General features: G+C 37.7%; 1 pseudogene; it reads right to left on the bottom strand.

Moving 5' to 3' along the window:
* Positions 1 to 915: 915 nt before the first annotated feature.
* On the bottom strand, positions 916 to 17,760 carry LOC134375050 (tripartite motif-containing protein 77-like; annotated as a pseudogene).
* Between the last annotated feature and the right edge of the window lie 583 nt (positions 17,761 to 18,343).

Below are 18,343 nucleotides of genomic sequence, written 5' to 3'. Positions count from 1 at the left end.
TATTTTCTGAGTCAAAACTTGAGTTTTATTGTCTATTCTGGTAAGTGTTCCAAGATAACTGTGTCTATAAGGGGTTATCAGTGAAATTACTGAAATATTCTAAATTTTCAGTCTTGTTTTCTGTATCATTGTCATTTTGTTAAATTCTGAGTCCTTTGACAGTCTGTGTCTGTTACAGGAACTTTGATCAGCCTGTGAATTTGATAAGCAACTCTCCCTGTTGTTTTTGGTTATATTTGGTAGCCTTTAAACCATCATGTAATATATTTTTATTAATTATTTCATGCATCTATTATTTTATTCAAATATTTATCAAGTATTAAGTGTATCTTAACCTTTTTGTACTCCTTTAAATATACCTGTGTGAAGTGCTAACATGATCCTTCTCTTCTTATAATTTATAAAACCAGCAGAGAAAGGACCAATATTACATTGTGAGTTTTACAAAGAAAAGTACAAAGTTTTCTGAGTCCACTTAACAAGTGAACTAATCTAGTCCAGGAACATAAGCAAGAATTCCCTGAAGAAGAGATGTTAAAACTTACACTTGAAGAAATGGCAAGAAACAGATGTGCAATGGGGAAAGAGAATTCCAGGTTAGTGGGAAGAAATTTTGTCTTGCATTAACCAATTTAACCTATTAAACTGGATAAATACAGGTTTTTTTTGGGGGGGGGTTGTTTTTTACCCTAACTGGCTTAGAAATCAAGTGAAAAGAAAAGACACAGCATAGATATTGCACAGTATTCTGAGATTATTTTTATTTTAAGAAAATTGAAACACTTCTAAAAGGAGTAGAATCAATACATTTTATAAGGGTAGATGACACTGAAGACCATCAAGTAGGCACCAAGTCAGCTTTCTCAGGAGCTGGCATTCCAGATACATGTCGTCAGGTTTCAGACCTGTCTCTGATCATGTGGTTCCAGCGCAAAAGAAAGCTCGCAGAGGAGAAGAGAAGGAACAGGAGAAGAGACTGCAGCGGAGGGAACTATGGGCCTCATTAACAAAGCTCAGTGTACCACATTCATAATCCAGGAACACCCCTACGGGACCGAGAGGCCTTTCCACATAGTGAGGCAGGAGTGGGGAGGAGGTGAAGAGACGGCAGCAAGTCTCCTCCTTGACACAGAAAAGTAGAAAAATCCCCTCGGAGTTAACCATCATGTCATTCCTCTTTGTCCAGGAATCATTACAAAATCCAATGATCCAGTTTCCACACACCCCCACATCCACCTCCCAGTAATGTCGGCCAGAAGTGAACGGCTGGGCTCCCCATGCGAGGAAACACTTTGACCTTGTTGGATTATGAACAACATCGAGAAGAGCAGGAGTAGAGAGCAAATGTCTCAGATCTTCAAACAGGGGCATGTGACAAGCAGCTATTTCATCTTCCCAGGAAATATATACTGCAGGAAGAAGAAAACAGACATGGTAAAAAATAATGTTATAACTTCCTGGTAAACATGGGCTCTGCGTAATTTCTAGATGTGCTAGGTTATCAGTGGAAATATGGGTCAGGACAGCAAGAGAACTGTGGAAATTACTGATGTTCATACTAGTCAGTATTTATAACAAGCGAATCCTTAATTCGACCAATGGTAGAAAATCATAAATATTCTTAGAATATATGAAGAACAGGGATAATGCCAAGCTTTGTTACTTTTCCTGGAACATTTAAAATTGTGTAATTATTAATCATTAAATGTCAGTAACAAAAGCAGCCTGCCCCCTCCTCAGAAAATTAGTAATAATAATAATAATAATTCTTATTTTAAAGAGTGACCACTTTGCCTCAGATTTGATTATTTATCACTAAAGCATGCACAGGTAAAATAAACTAGAAGAAACTCTACATATGCTTTTTTAGGATGATTTCATTGTGAGAATTTTCCACTAGATCTTTTGAGAAAGAGATAAATCCAGTGAAATGAAGTTGACAGTATACTTTGTGCCTATTGTTTATTAATATTCATTTTGCGCTTTTAATAAGATTGATTATTATATAAAGTATATATATGTTATGTGAATAAAATGTTCAGTGCAATAAATACATGTGAAAAACAGAAGTTAAAACTCTTTAAGTATCTCATAATTCAACAATCACCACACTTAACTAAAACTTGAACTGAATGTAAATGAAAATTTTTGTGTTCCATAGGAACAGTTAACACTATATCTCAGCACGCTTCAGCCCATAAAACTCTTTTTCTATTGTCTACACAATGTATGTGAGCATGTGTTATATAATATTTGGCTTTTATACAGGTTTCTATTCATTTATTTCTACTTATTTTCCTATTATGGCAAATTTGGATATAAAAGTTCTTGGAAAACAAAAAACAGATTGTGCAGTGAGGAAACATTTCCCATAGGAGGACACCCATGAAGGGGGATTTACAGGTGTCCTGCCAAAGATCTGCCTGTTACCTTGGAATTGGTTGAGCCTGTCTATCAGTCCAGTGATGGGCCAAGAACTGAGCTCTGGGTTCACAGGCTGGGGCATGTGAAGCTGCACAGACTCACTCCTGCAAAGAAGAAGGCTCAGTTATTCTTTCCTGGCCCAAAGTTTTTATCACAATGATTATTCCTATGTTCCTCTGAAGATGTTTCATCAAAATCTTCAAAATTACATGCAGGGGTATGAATGTAATTTCACAAAACAGGGGATGCATCAATTTATTTTGTGAAAATCAAATTCAACCTAATCCCACCTCCTAACACTTTGATCCTGGCTCACAATTTCAACAAGCACAGCTGTATCTATTTCCTCTCTCCTCATCACAAGGTTGTGCAAAATGGCCTGCATTCAAGGAAGATGTTCAATGACACTGGTTTCTAACCTACACCAGTCACCACTGAAAAACTCAGTGTCTATAACCACTAGCTAGGGCTTGAGGATCTTAGCTTAGGCAGGGATCCTGCTTCTTGTACCCAGCTGCCCTAAGTGCACCATACAGCCTTTCCATTTGAAGTTGGAGGCTGCCATCCGCCACATATTCAAGTCCAAAACCCTGAGTGTCCTCCCTCTGATTCTTAACACCCTGCTTCCACTATACACCTGTCTGAAATACTTACCCTTCCCACATAAGTCCTGGAATCATCTTGGGCCATTATGTCAATTTCTCTATACACTTTGAATATTAAAATCAGGAAGGGTAATTTTTTCATGAACTTCCACATAACCCCTTGCAAATAATACCCCTGCCCAAGTTCATCTTACACTAGATAACAAAAATCCCTTTTCAGAAGGGAAGAAAAAAATATACTATGAAAGAGGTCATATCATTATAATAAATAAATTATGTTTTCATTTCAGCATCAATAGACTGAACATTGTTATAGTTCTCAAACCTTGAATGTAGAGCCAAGCTTACCTTTTCAACATGGTTCCAAAATGCTGTAAAGACAAAAAGAGAAAGTCTTAGTATTCATTACAATATTCATAGTGGAGACTTCATTTCTTTGATTTTTAAGGATGATTATTGCAATTGGTGTCAAAGGCATGGCAATTCAGGAAATATATTGCAGGGATATTGGATATCCCCCAATTTCTAAATATCAAAATATGTTCAAATATGAATACAAATACCTTCCAAGAAACTTTCCTGTTGTAGTTTTTCAGTAACTGGCCAGGCACAAAAAGAGAAATACAGCATATTCTCACTCATAAATAGGAGGGGGGAGGGAGGGAGAGAGGGAGGTAGGGGGAGAGAGAGAGAGAGAGAGAGAGAAAGAAGGAAAAAAGGGGAGGGAGGGAGGAAAGGAGGAAGGAAGGGAAGAAAAGAGAAAAGGAAGAAAGAAACTGAGCGAATTTTTAGGAGAAAATTTCTCCTGGGGTAGTTATTCCTATTTTCTAGGAAAAAAAAGGGTTTTTTTGTTTGTTTGGGGGGGGGGTTTTGCTCTTGGATGAGGTCATTATTTTCAAGCCGCCCCATGACTCTCCTTTCCTTGCTCCTTACCTGGAGCAGCTCCATGTCTGGTTTATGGCACATTTCCTTCAGTTCCTCATACATTCCTCTTAGGAGTTTCCCCTTTAGGGCCATACAGTCTTCACTTTCCATGAGTTGTTGAAAAATCTCTTTTCTTTCCTTTTCCATTCTCTCTAAATAGTGTTGCTCTTCCCCATAGAGCACTTGGCACACTTTCCAGTCCTCAGCACGAATCATCTTCCTCCGTAGATTCACGTAATCCTGAAGAAACAATGGAGTAATCGGAACACGTAGTAGGCTGTTCTCATTTATGTCTTCTTACGTATTGTTTTGTCTTCTAACATTTACTAGTTTATTATTATCATTGAACAAGAAATTCGCGGACTTCTTCCTTTTCTCTCTCTCTCTCTCTCTCTCTCTCATTTCCCCTCTTTTCTATTTATTTGCATCAGATGTCAAAATTATGCCTCCAACACAGAAATAAGTATATTTTTCTTAAATATTCACATTTTATTCAAAAGAGTAATGGGTGATTTAATAATTATCATATATCAAAACTTCCTTATTACTTGTCTCCTTTACCCTCAAGTGTCTTACCTACAGACTGTCTCCTCATTCTCAGGAAAAAATAGTAGACAACACTTCATAGGATAAGATTAGGGCTTTCTAAAATTTTTACTTTTAGCAGGTCCACAAACTACGTGCTAACCACGACCTCTGTGTACCTAGAGGCCTCTATGAGCCCAGCTTGTCTGTTTTGGTCCAAGGCTTCTCACTACGCTTATTAGCTGACTTCCTCACGGTCCTTAGAGACACTGACCTAGAGGGTAACCACCTTCCATTATTAATTCCCTCCATCTCATTTTCTCACTTTTTCTTGCTTTCTCTTTCTCTTATTTTCTTTAAGTTTTTAGAGTTGGCTTATTTATTCCCATCATTAAAAAAAAAAAAAAATCCACCGTTCACCCAAGATCTTCACTTGTTTTTCGTGCCATCACTTTTGCCCCTAACAAAGAATATTTCATGACGGCATGAGTATGTTGGCTGTCTCATTTGTGAAACTAACTCTTCATGAGCTCAATGAAGTCTCTTCCATTCCCAACACCCAACTGAAACTACATTCTTCATCACAGTAAGAACACACTTTGAACTACATTCTCTCACCAAAAACTTCCTTTACTAAATACATATATTTTTATTACTACTATTACTAATCCTTCCTTATATAAAAATCCTTTTATAAAATTCATAATCTTCTTGACTTCAAAGATCCTCTCTCTCCTGTTTTCCTTCTGTCAACTTGTTTGTGCCAGTTCCTCTTCCCCAGCCTGACCCATTACCACAGGGATTCCACATCATATTTTATTTTCACCTAAAAGGTTTATTCTTTTCTAAAAACTCTAACTTTATACTACCATATATTCTAATACCTAGAATATGCTGACAGTTAGGAAAATCTGTGTCCAGAACGAATTGTTCCCATAAGCTCCAACCACATTCATCCAATTGCCTACTGCATATTTCCACTTGCATATCTCACAGGAACTTACAATGTGTTTCAAACTAAATTTATTATTTGTTCTACCCCAAACCAGCTTTATTGCCAGCATCAGGGATGCTCTAATTTCAAAACAGAATGTGTGCCTCATTCATGATTGTATCCTTTTAATATTCCACATAAAGCAATCAGTATTTTCTGATATTTCTCTATCATTAACAAGATATATCTTGAATGTTTTTCTTCCATTTATCTTTGATTAGCATATCCCTGGTCTTTCTTTTAATGATACCTACAACTACATCCTACCTATTTTCTTGGTTTTTATTTTAGTCTTCCAATCAAATTTATCTGTAAGCTAAAGAAAGTGCATAAATTTTAGTTCACCTCTTCTACCTTTGGTGTTCAATTTATATTTTTAAATCAATGTGATAACATTCACATTCCCCGATTGTGCTGCCTTTGTGACATTTTCATCTGTTAGCACTGTTTGCCTCTCTCAGAATATATAATTTGTCTGATACCAACTATGTGGAATTCCCGGCAGTCTCCTGGTTTCTCTGAACTTCTAGCCTTTACCTCCAACAGATTTACCTGCCTGATATGCCCATGAATTTCCAACGCAATTATTTTTCAGCATCAAGTGATTTTTAATTTATCTGAAAAATCTTTCCTGAAAATTGAGATGGCTCAACTTCTATAGAACCCTGTGTTTATTCCATACATGAATTGTTTTCCTCCACGGGTTTGGTGTATTTTCCTATACCTGTGGATGCCTTATGGTCTTATCCAGGAAATAAAATCTTTTAGCTGGATATTTTGATTTTAGTAAGAAATACTAATAAAAGGTCTTATTTTTCTGTGTACAGACAGATGGAATCTTTTTCCTCTTGCTCAGCCTGCTCATAGGAGCCCACAGACAGTATAAGTTTAGTTCAAATTCTCATTGCATAATCACCATGTGTCCCAACCTGGTGCTAAAGGAAGCAAAGTCTTGTACTTACCATCCATGTTTGAATTATGCTGGTTTCTCGGTTTAAGTTTCTCTGATTTTCTTGTCTTTTCCCACACAGACCTCATCTGTTTCAGGAGCTTTTGCTGAAAAAGAACCATGAATGTAAGCAAAAGGGAAACCTATATTAAAGATTTTAGATGCTGACAAATAGAGAGGGGCAGAGAATGTGAGATAAACAGGCGCTAAAGAGGACAGTGCTTTTTCATTATGAAAACTAATTGTACAATTTGGACTTTTATAACCATAAAATAAAGATCCTATAATTTGAAAGGATGTTTCACTATTGAGAAAACTGATCCTCAAATCTTTTGTTTCCACCCCAATTTTAATAAGTGAATCTTGTCTTAGAATTAAATTGTAGAGATATTAATTCATATTCTAGCTGTAAGACAGTGTTTCTAAACAGACTTTATAAGATTACACATTTTGCAATTATGGTCACAGGGCCAATGACTGTCAACAAAATTAACAGATTTGTCCAGATTGGTCTTACACTGAATTATCACAATTCCCACCATGATTAACAATACCTTCATCAAAACAAGGTGTAAGATTCATAACTGTAAAAATATAAGATCTATGACATTGAGAAGATTCTGCCTTAAATAATTTATCCTAGTGCCTGACACACAGTGCTCAGCAAATATGTACTTTACAGGTGACATGAAAGAATCAGAATTTTCTTTACTTTCTCTTTCATAATCTGGCAGACAGTAGATCTATCTCCCAGATTCAAATTTCTGTCACAGTCATTGCTTACCCTGTATTCCTCAGCAGTCCAATCAACGGAACAGTGTCGGTGACCCACATGCTCCTTAGACTTACAGCACAGCGAACAGAGCACATCCTTGACAACCTCACAGAAGAAGTTCTTAGTTTTTCTGTGTATCCCACAGATCTCTTCTGCAGAACTGGGTAATTGGTAGGGTCTTGCCCGTCTGGCAAGAAACACCCGTGTCTTCAACACGATGTTGGTTTTAAAGATTATTTCATGTGATGTTGTCCTGCACACAGGGCAGCTAGGAGGATATGGGGCTTCCTCCCAGCAGATACAGAGACAAGGCCTACAAAAGCTGTGCCCACAGCCTATGGTGACCGGGTCTATAAAGTAATTCATGCAAATGGAAACAAATGAATTCATTCTGGAAGGTATTGGAATCCATGTTTCTGGGGAGAGAAAGATAAAGAAAGGGAAATTATTTGTTGTGGACCTTTAAAGAAGCCAATTTCAAAATCCAAAACAATATGACTGGGCAAGAGAATTCTTTTATTCCTGTTCTTACAAATGTACTAGTTTATATAGCAGGACATGTCATGCATTGCCTATGACAAAAGAATGCTGAAAAAGAGAGTTTTCTTGGTCTTCTCCTGGCATGTTGATTTGTCAGCTATGGCTCTTCCCACCTTTGTTTCAACTTTCTGAACAATTTCAATTTTGTTTATTAATGCCATCTCTATAAATGGACATTGAAATCAGTAGTTCAGATCCAATCCCAGCCACAGAAAGTGGGTAATATTTCACATAAAAGAATCATAATTGTCGCATTTTTAGTGATTCCTTATAATTGGCATTTGACCCTATTCTATTCAATCAGGCATTCAAGTGAGACTATTGGAATTCCATGAAAGGTTTCCTTACTTCTGCAAAAAAACATAAAGAAGACACAACTGCAGTTATTTTGTGAACACAATGTGCCATAGCTTAGAGACAAAAGCAGGTACTTTGAGGGTCACAGAGAAATGGAAGACCCGAGTCTTTGACAATGACATTGAGATAGTAAAAAACAAACCTTGGGTCTGACAATCAATAAGTGTAAGAGGAATTATGGAAATAGAAGCTCATTTTACAGCCACAATAATTAATTAAGATATTCAGGCAAGAATCATCAATGGATATGAAAGCTTTTGGGCGAAAAGTATCACTCTAACGATTATTCGCTAAAAAGATGCTCACTTTCAACACCATCACATAATATATTAAACTTACTTATTTAAATAAAGAAACATATACTTTCTGTTACTATAATTGTTAACTAAATGTTTTGTTTTAATTATATGCTTATTGTCAAATCCTCTAGTTTATAAGAACTTGAGCAGATGGGGTTGAATATTTCCAGAGCTGAAAACTTACTGTTTGATCCCAAGTAAACATAAGGTAACAATTGCTCTATTTAATAACTATAATCCAGCTTTAAAACACCTATTTAAAAAATAGATAGCATTAAACTGGTGATACCTACAGGTATATTTACAAATGAAAGTTTGTGAGAGGGAATTATACTGACTTCTTGGAACCACAAAATTTTTAGTAATATGGGACATCAATTCATTTAATTAGAACATGCTTGAAATGGAGAGACAGCCTGAGGGACTGGGAAAAATTTGAGGATAGTCTTCTGTAAGTTGGATAAGTTACTGAACAATAATTCGTTATATAAGCAAACACTTATAGATTGATAACAATAATTTTCAAATGATGATAGTAGAAGATAATTTTTGTTTACTAATTCTAGGCATTGGATTAATCCTTTTTAATTGGGCTACCTATTTTAATCCTAACAACAATACTATTAACTTATTTTCTATTCTCACCAAGACTTTATAATAAGGAAACCTGATGCAGTGTAAATAAGTTACTTGTCTAAAATCACACATTAAATATTATTTGTTCATACTTTCTTGTTTATATTTTTCTCATATTTAAGAGTATTAGTTTTTTGTAGTTTTCTCTGATTCCCAAAATCCAAGTCTGAAATTAGCTTGAAAGTTTGAAACTTTAAGACTTGAAAATCCAAGTCTGGGGCTGTCCGGTTACTTCAGTTGGTTAGAGCATGGTGCTGATAATTCCAAGGACCAAGGTTTGATCCCTGTACTGTCCATCCACACAAAAAAAAAAACTCAAAAAAGAAAAAGGTTAAAGTCTGAAAACTCGAAACTAAAAGATATCATTTTAAACACTCAACCTAACAATGAGTATCTTTTGGGAAATTCAAACATTAAGTATACCAGCATTGTATACAGAAATACAAACATATACATATACATATATATGTATAAACAGCATAATACAGATAATTTGATAGTCATGAATGGATACTAATAGCAAAAAAATATGATTATCATGTTTATTGCACAACTAAATCATTACAAGCTCCATTGTGGCAATCATCTTCTAAACTCTCCTATTATACATGATTAATAAAATTATACAAAAATTAATGAAGCAAAAATAAAATATATTAGTTTATAAAATAGGTAGAAAAAAGAACCTACATATATGTAATGTAGTAAGTTTAAAGTAATGGGGAAATTTTTAACTAAGAACTTTATGTGGGAATAATCTAAGCAGACACACAAAAAGACTGATAGAGACAGAAGTTTCTACTTGAAAAAAAAAAAGCGGAGCTGGCTGGTGAGCTCACTCGGTTAGAGTGTTATAACACCAAGGCCAAGGATTGGGATCCCTGCACCAGTCTACCCCAAAATTAATTAATTAATCAATTAATTAATTAATTAATTAAAATAAAATGCTGCTTAAAAAAATTGCAGAAATTGCTTTTGTGTAAATTGTGTACTTAACTGTGGGTACCGTTAATGGGTTTTCCATTGCTGTTCTGTTAAATTCAGGTCAGATACTCACCTAGTGCTTACAGTGAACTTCAGAAGTCTCCACCGTACTGCCAACTTCAAACACGGTAGTTCTGGAGAAGAATGGACTTGGTCCTTTTCATAGTGTTTTATAGTCTCCAAGATCACACCCATTTTCTCAAACTGTTTAAGTTTCCAAACATTTTGAAAGGTGTAGATGTACATGAGTGGATTATAGGACACACCCTAATACCAATGATTGAATCGAAACCCTTAATCTACTCAGTCAAATCCCCACATCCAATCTCTAGTAGGAAACTATCCCATAAACTAGTCTATGTAAATTATAGTTATTTAAAAAATAAATAAATATTCAAAATAAGGGTTTATTGTCTGTTTTCCAGAAATTACATTCTAATCCCAAGTGCCAGACCCCATTACTATTCCCAGTATTTAGGAATATTATCTGTGTGAACCTACATCCATTCTTTCCTTAGTGTTGCTTCAGAAAACTCGTGACAATTGACAATTGAATGCTTGTATAAAGGGAAGTGTTGTATCAAACATCAATGAGAATAAACATTTCTTAATCTCTGCAATCTCATAGTTTATAAATAGTATCTGATAGCTTAAATTTGCTGTTTTACATTTCTGATGAGACTGAATATGTTTTCTTAAGTTTAATGGGAGAAGTTCAGTTTCAATTGTAGGGATTTTGTTAAATTCCCTTTGATGCAGTTTGGATGTGTTGTCCCCTCCAAAACTCATGTGGAAATTTGATCTCCAATGTGGCAGTGTCAGAAACTGATTGAGTCATGGAGGCGGATCCCTCGTGAATGGATTAATGCTCTCCCTGGGGGAGGGGGATTAATGAGTGAGTTCTCGCTCTATTAGTTCCCTTGAGAGCTCGTTTCTTAAAAAGACCCTGGCACCTTCTCTTTCTCTCTTGCTTCCTCTTGTCATGTGATTTGCTTGTACCTGCCAGCTGCCTGCCACTTTCCACCATGAGTAGAAGCAGCCTGAGGCCCAAGCCAGATGCAGCCGTCCCAGAATCGAAAGCCAAACAAGCCTCTTTTCCTTATAAATTACTCAGTCTCAGGTGTTTCTGTTATAGCAACACAAAATATTTTCTGTTTTAGTCCGTTTTGTGTTGCTATAACACTCTTCTTTTTGGACATGGCCTAATAGGGGGACTAGTGGCCCTGTCACAGTTTTGTTTCACTGCTCCTGAGGCTTCAACCATTCCAGTTGCCTGTTACGTTACTTCCCTTTCTTTTCTCTTCTCTTCTCTCACTTCAGTTCAAAAACAAGAACCAGTCATAATTTGGGCTAGGGAATTGATCCACATGCGGAGAGTACCAATATGCTCACCCTGCAGCATATCTGTGCTTGGCCCTAACAGAAGTCGTACTGCTGTACTTCTGCGAGCCAAAAGGACAGCTAGGGTGAAGCATAACGAGTGTTCGAAATGGGACAATTCTAACCTACAGTGACATCTGAATAAGCTGTCTGTATAAAGACCGTTCCCTGCCCTGGCCCCTGATGCTACCAGGGTGTGAACCTCCTTCAGGAAATAAAAAATTAACTCCAGAGATTATAGGAAGTATTGTATTAAATATTGCTCTTCTGTATGGCAAGTCTTCCTCTCCTCTTCTCCAATAGAGATCTTCACAGAAATGCTAATACTTAGAATCATGGTAAAACTGAAAGTACTCATGTTGATGAGAATATGGAAAATGTTGGCTTGTAATATATGCTAGTGATATGTTCATTGCTATAATCACTTTGAAATGTAGTTTAATAGTGCCTACTGTGGCTGAACACATGCAAGTCTTATGACCCATCTAGATATCTAATCAACAGAAATGTGAACGTGTATACAATGACATGTGCAAAAATATTCATAGTAGCATTCTCTGTAATGGCCCCAAACTGGAAACAACCCAAATGCCCAGCAAGAGGAAAATTAAAATGTGAGATATTCATATTATAAGATACAGCAATGAGAATTAACTACTACATGCATTATAAATATAAATTTAAGAGATAGAACTTTCATAAACAAAGATAGCATAACCAAGTATTTCATTTTATATAAGGTCAGAAGCACACATATGGTGAAAGAAGTGAGGAAAAAGGGTACATTTGAGAAGGAATTCCTGGGAGGGAACAAGGGATGTTTCTCCACGTTCCGGCAATGTTCTGTTTCTTGAGCATGGTGGTGATTACACAGCAGTTTTCATTTTTACAACATCTTTGAGTGATGCTACAATTTTTTCATTTTAATTGATGTATGTTATAAAAAAGAAAACATTGTTTATTATCAACATTTTTGAAGAGCACAGTTGGTCTAGATAGAGCAGAAATGGTAAAGGTGAACACCTCAAGTCTGAAGTCTGGGCCAGAGCTCAGTGCTGTCAGGTGGGAAGGCAGGAGGGTTGGGCCTGGACCCTGTATTTTCTCCTCTCACTCAGGTACCACTCAGGGTCCTTTGGGGGCTTAGTTCTGGTCCAGGGAGGCAAGAGGGAGTCCAGGCCCCTGAAAATCAAGCTTTTGGAGTTCAAAGTACAGGTCAGGGGAACTTGAAAGTTTGGACAAGTAAGTGCCTTAAGCTAAAGTCTCTTCTTCAAGAAGAAATCACTGCCTTCTCACCTAGGCTTTGGGAACCAGCAGAGGATCCCATTTACCCTCTTTCTGGTTGTGGGAATCTGGTGTGCAGAGTGAGACCCTCTCGAACATAGTACCAATCTCAGGATAGTGTGGGGAAAATGCTTCCGTGCTCCTCTGTGCTGTTCATTGCACACGAGTCCTCAGGACCCCGAGTTGCTTTCAAAGTGTTAAGAGATCTTCTGGCCAACAAGTAAGGCCACTCCATCTTTCCAGTATGTGGTGGATGCCTGTGGAGCTTTCAGACTTTGTCCAGTTACCTCTGGTGATTGAGCAAGAAGGGGTAATAGGACCAAGGGACTTGACAGAGGCTTGGCCTGTGTTGTGCAGCCAGGGCCAGCAGGGGCCTAAGCCCAGTGTCCATCAATGATACAGTCCCAAATCCCATGGAGCCAGCATCCCAAGGCTCCTGCTGCTCCCTGGATCTGTGTCTGGATCCTTCTCCTAGGTTGAGAGTGGTAGTTTCAGGTCCACATGGGTGTGTGGATCTCAGTTGGCACTAACTACACAGTATTTCACCTGCAGAGAAGAGCCATGAATCTGAGGTTGGAAAGATGGAGAAGACCCAGGAAGGGCCCCTTCAATGAATCCAGAAGTGCATGTGAGACCTTTGGCTATGACTGAGGGGTCTTTGCTTGACCAGTGCCTACTCTGTTTTTCTGCCCCTCTTTTTCCATTCTATCCTCACTTTTCCCCTTTGCTTTCCTATTCTCTCTCATTTTTCTTCAAAGAATATAGGAATTTGAAAAGAAAAATAATGTACAGAATTGTGTAATTCTGCACTGTCCAATAGCATAGCTTCTAGCCACTAGTCACTGCTGAGCACTTGAGATGTGACTAGTATGAATTAAGATGTGTGATCATTGTAAAATACACGCTGATCTCTGAGACTCAGTCTAAAAAACAGATAGTAAAATGTCACGTTAATAGTTTCTATACTATTTTGAATAGAGCTGCTGCAAATACGGGAGTGCAGGTATCTCTTCAACATGTTTATACCAGCTGTATTCACAATAACCCAAATGTCCATCAAGAGATGATTGGATAAAGAAAATGTGGTAGATAAACACCACGGAATACTACTCAGCCACAAAAAAGCAACAAAATTCCATCATTCACAGCAATGTAGATGAGCTTGGAGAAAATTATGTTAAATGAAAGTAGCCAGACACAGAAAGAGAAATACTGCATATTCTCACATATGTGGGAACTAAAAAACAGAAGAAAACAAAACTAAACAAAAAACAGATAAATAACAAAAATTCACCTGTTAAAAGGAGAGAGAAGAACTGTGGCTACTAGGGGTGGGAGGGGGACGAGAGAGTGGGAATAGTAGAGGCTGGTTAATGGACACAAAATTAGAGTCAGATGGGAAACATAAATCCAATCAGTGTACAGCCGACCCAGCAATCTGTAATTAACAATGACTTACTGCATGTTATCAGATAACTAAAAGAGAGGAGATCAAATGTGCACATCATAAAGAAATGATTGGGCTTGGCAAGGATGAATATGCTGATTGCCCTGAATGGATCATCACACATTGTACATGTGCACTGAGATATAACCCTGGAGCCAATAAATATGTACAGGAAATATGTTTCAAAAAAAATTTTTTTTAAGTTTCTATAATAGTTACACATTTAACTTATAACATTTTGGATATATTGGGTTAAATAATATATATGTAATTTTACCCACTTATTTTTATGCTTCTTAATGTGGCTACCAGAATATTTTATTTTATTTTATTTGTTTATCATTCAAAAAATATTTTTTGGACCATGTCTTTGTTTAAAATTTATTTATTTTTTATTTTAATTTATCAATATACAATGTAGTGGATTTTCATGTTCCTTTATGGATTCCTCTTTCTCCCCTCCCTTTCCCCTCTCCCACCCATCAACATCATATCTGTTCACTTCTGTTAACAAGTTCAAGGAATTGTTGTGATTGTTATGTCTTCTTCTCCTCCCCCCACTTGTTTGTATGTTTATTTACTTATTTATTTTAAGCTTCCACAAATAAGTGAGAACATGTGGTATTTCTCTTTCTGTGCCTGACTTATTTCACTTATGATTTTTTCTAAGTCCATACATGTTGCTGTGAATGGCAGAATTTCATTCTTTTTTAAAGCAGAATAGTATTCCATTGTGTAGATGGACCACAGTATCCTTATCCTCTCATCTGATGATGGACATTTGGGCTGGTTACAACTCTTGGCTATTGTAAATAGTGCTGCAATAAACACTGGAGTACAGGTATCCCTTCAACATGATGATTTCCTTTCCTCTGGGTATATTCTATGCAGTGGAATAGCTGGGTCACAGGGTAGATCTATCTGTAATTGTTTGAGGAAACTCCATACCATTTTCCCTAAAGGCTGCACCATTTTGCAGTCTCACCAACAGTGTGTGAGGGTTCCTTTTTCTCTGTAACCTCACCAGCATTTATCATTCTCAGTCTTTTGGATATTAGCCATCCTACCTGGAGTGAGATGGTATCTCAGTGTAGTTTTGATTTGTATTTCTCAAGTGCTGAGTGACGTTGAGCATGTGTCTATTCACCATTTGCATATCTTCCTTTGAAAAATGCCTATCCAGTTCCTTTGCCCATTTTTTAATTGGATTACTTTTTTTTTTTTTTTTTTGCTGTAAAGTTGTTTGAGTTCTTTGTATATTTTGGATATTAATCTTTTGTCAGATGTATATTTTGAAAATATTCTCTCCCACTCTGTTGGTTGTCTTTTCACTCTGTTAATTGTTTCTTTGGCTGTGCAGAAGCTTTTTAATTTGATATAATCCCATTTGTTTATTTTTCCTTTGGTTGCTTCTGCTTTTGGGGTGGTATTCATGAAGTCTGTACCCAATCCTACTACCTGGAGTGTTTCCCCTATGTTTTCTATAAGGAGTTTCATTGTTTCAGGGTGTATATTTAATTCTTTAATCCATTTTGAGTTGATTTTGGTCCATGGTGAGAGGTACGGGTCCAGTTTCATTCTCCTGCATATGGATATCCAGTTTTCTTGGCACCATTTGCTGAAGAGGCAGTCTCTTCCCCACTGTGTAGACTTAATTGTTTGTAAAAGATCAGATGGCTGTAGGTGGCTGTAGGTGTATGGGTTACTAGAAAATTTTAATGTACACTGTGACTTGGTGATGTTATGAAATATAGGTTTGGTCTTTGATGCCTCCTGTCCCTTTCCTGGCATATAATGCATAAAATCCTTTGAATGCCCTAAGTGTTGTTTTTGTGTATGCTAATGAATTGGCAGCCCCTAGACCAGTTCAGGATGGGGGCTGGTCACAGAAAAGACCAGGACAGGACTTTCAGCCCCACCCTCAAACATCCAGGAGGGGAGAGGGGCTGAAGGTTAAGTTATTCTCCAATAGGGAGTGATTTAATCCATCATGCCTATGTAATGAAACTTGCATAAAACCCCAAGAGAACTGGGTTAGGAAAAGCTCTGGACAGCTAACATGTGGAGGGTTTTCACCTCTACTTGCAGGGAGGGTGTTGCACCCCAGCTCCACAGGGACAGGAGCTCTTGCACTCCTTCCAAACCTCACAGGTATGTATCTTCATCTGGCTATTTATTTGTATCCTTTAAAATAGGTTCTCTAATAAACAGGCAAACATAAGTGTTTCCCTCAGTTCAGTGAGCCACTGAGCAAATTAATTCAACCCAAGGATAAAGTTTTGGAAAACCCAGTTTACAGCCAGTCCGTCAAAAGCATGGAAAAACAACCTGTAACTTGAGACTGGCGTCAGAAGGAAGGGGGGTGGAGTCTCCGGGACTGAACCCTTAACCTGTGGGATCTGACACTATCTCCACGTATATAGTATCGGAATTGAATTGGAGAGCACACAGCTGGTGTTGGCTACAGCATGGCTTAGGGTGTGTGGGGTAAAACCCACACATTTGGTCACAGGGTTCTGTTTTCTGTGTTATTGCCTGTTGTGGTGTGAGAGGATAGAAAAAATGGTCTGTTTCCACTCCACTCAGGTTCCCATTATATTTATATCAGATTGCTGTGGTTTAATCAACGCATGTTCACTGCCTTCTTTCTCTCCATAGCTCCGCTATGCCACAAGCGAGAATTATCTTTTTGTCCTTTTATTTTTTCTCGTTTATTAGTGACTTAGGTCTTCAGAAAATGCCACGTGTTGGTGCACATTTCCTCTCCTTCCAGGGCGTGACTGCACCTGTGTCTTCCTCCCTATGTGGCTGCTAACCTTCTCCAAAGCCGCCTCCCAGGAGCTGTGGTGCTGGGGCTTTGGGGGCCGCACAAGGATTCTCAGATAATGATTACAGAATCGGGAGCCTCAAGCAGCATCACGGCACACCCCTCTAACTCGATCTGAGAATAATTAATTAACACGGCGGAGCTATTGTCTTTTTTACTGGCTAAGATTTCCAGGGGAAGCCCAGCACTCAATGACAAATCTTAAATTCATTTCTTCCATTCCAAGGCTATGGTGAAAGTGCCGTCTGGAAAGGATGTGGCAAAAGTGAGGAAGGTAGAGGAAAGCAGTTTCTAGTCTCATTCAGCCACTTTTCCCATCCTGTCATTTCCTCACCCCCAACACTAGGCTTCAGGCAGATGGAATCTGGGGCATCAGAAGTCTGGAGCTCTGAATTCTTGTCCTGCTTCTGCCACCCCCATTCTCTATAATGAAACAACCCACTTCCTGACTCGAGACTCAAACTGTGAAACACCTGGGAGAGTGAGAATCCGTTTAAGAGCTGGCCTACTTTAGGGTCACAAAATCTTTATCAAGTCCAGAGCAGGAGGTAAAGTTGGATTTGGGCCAGTGCAACACAATTTGTAGGTAAACAACCCCTCAAACTGCCTGGAAATTGGAGCCTTCCCTCAGCACTCACTGCTTCTCTTTTCATCCAGGAAAGCTAATTTTCTGGACTTGAGGCTCCCTGTTTCTGTTCTAGTGCCTCACAAACTTACCTTTACAGGCTTTTCATCAAACTGTAATTCTGTATCTGGTAATCTGGTACCTAATTCCCTCCCTAGTCTAGCTTCTACTATGGTAATGAACCACATGATGACACTTGGTCAATGACTGACCACACGTGCAGTGGTGGTTCCATAAGATTTTAATGGATCTGAAAAATGTCTACTGCCTAGTGATGTCATGGCCATTTTAATGTTGCAGTGCAATGCACACTCGTGTGTGTGTGTGATGCTGGCTACAAGCAATAGGCTATACCATATGGCCTACATGTGTAGTAGGCTATGCCAGCTAGGTTTGTAAGTACACTCTGTGATGTGCACAGAACAACAAAATCGCCTAACAATGCATTACTTGGAACATATCATCGTCATTAAGAGATGCATGACAGCACTTGTAAATCCAGGCCCTTGTACAATGCTTAGTATTATAGGTGTTTGGGAAATGTTGGATTGAAAAATTGATAAAAGCTTAGAATTTCTGGTTTAGTGAAATGTCTCTGCTTCCTTGATATTTTCAGAAAAATGCTTTTCTTTCATTCCTGAAATATTGAAAATATACTATGGAAGAATAGTTCTATGATAAATACTATTTTAAAGCCAATACTTATCACTTCTTTGACATTGTAGTTGCCTACTTGTTTTATTTGCTCAAATAAAGAGACGACTTCAAAGT

Source organism: Cynocephalus volans, chromosome 4 (assembly GCF_027409185.1).
Source record: "Cynocephalus volans isolate mCynVol1 chromosome 4, mCynVol1.pri, whole genome shotgun sequence".
NCBI lineage: Eukaryota > Metazoa > Chordata > Mammalia > Dermoptera > Cynocephalidae > Cynocephalus > Cynocephalus volans.
Note: the sequence above shows the minus strand (reverse complement) of the source record. Positions and strands in the feature narration are given on the sequence as shown.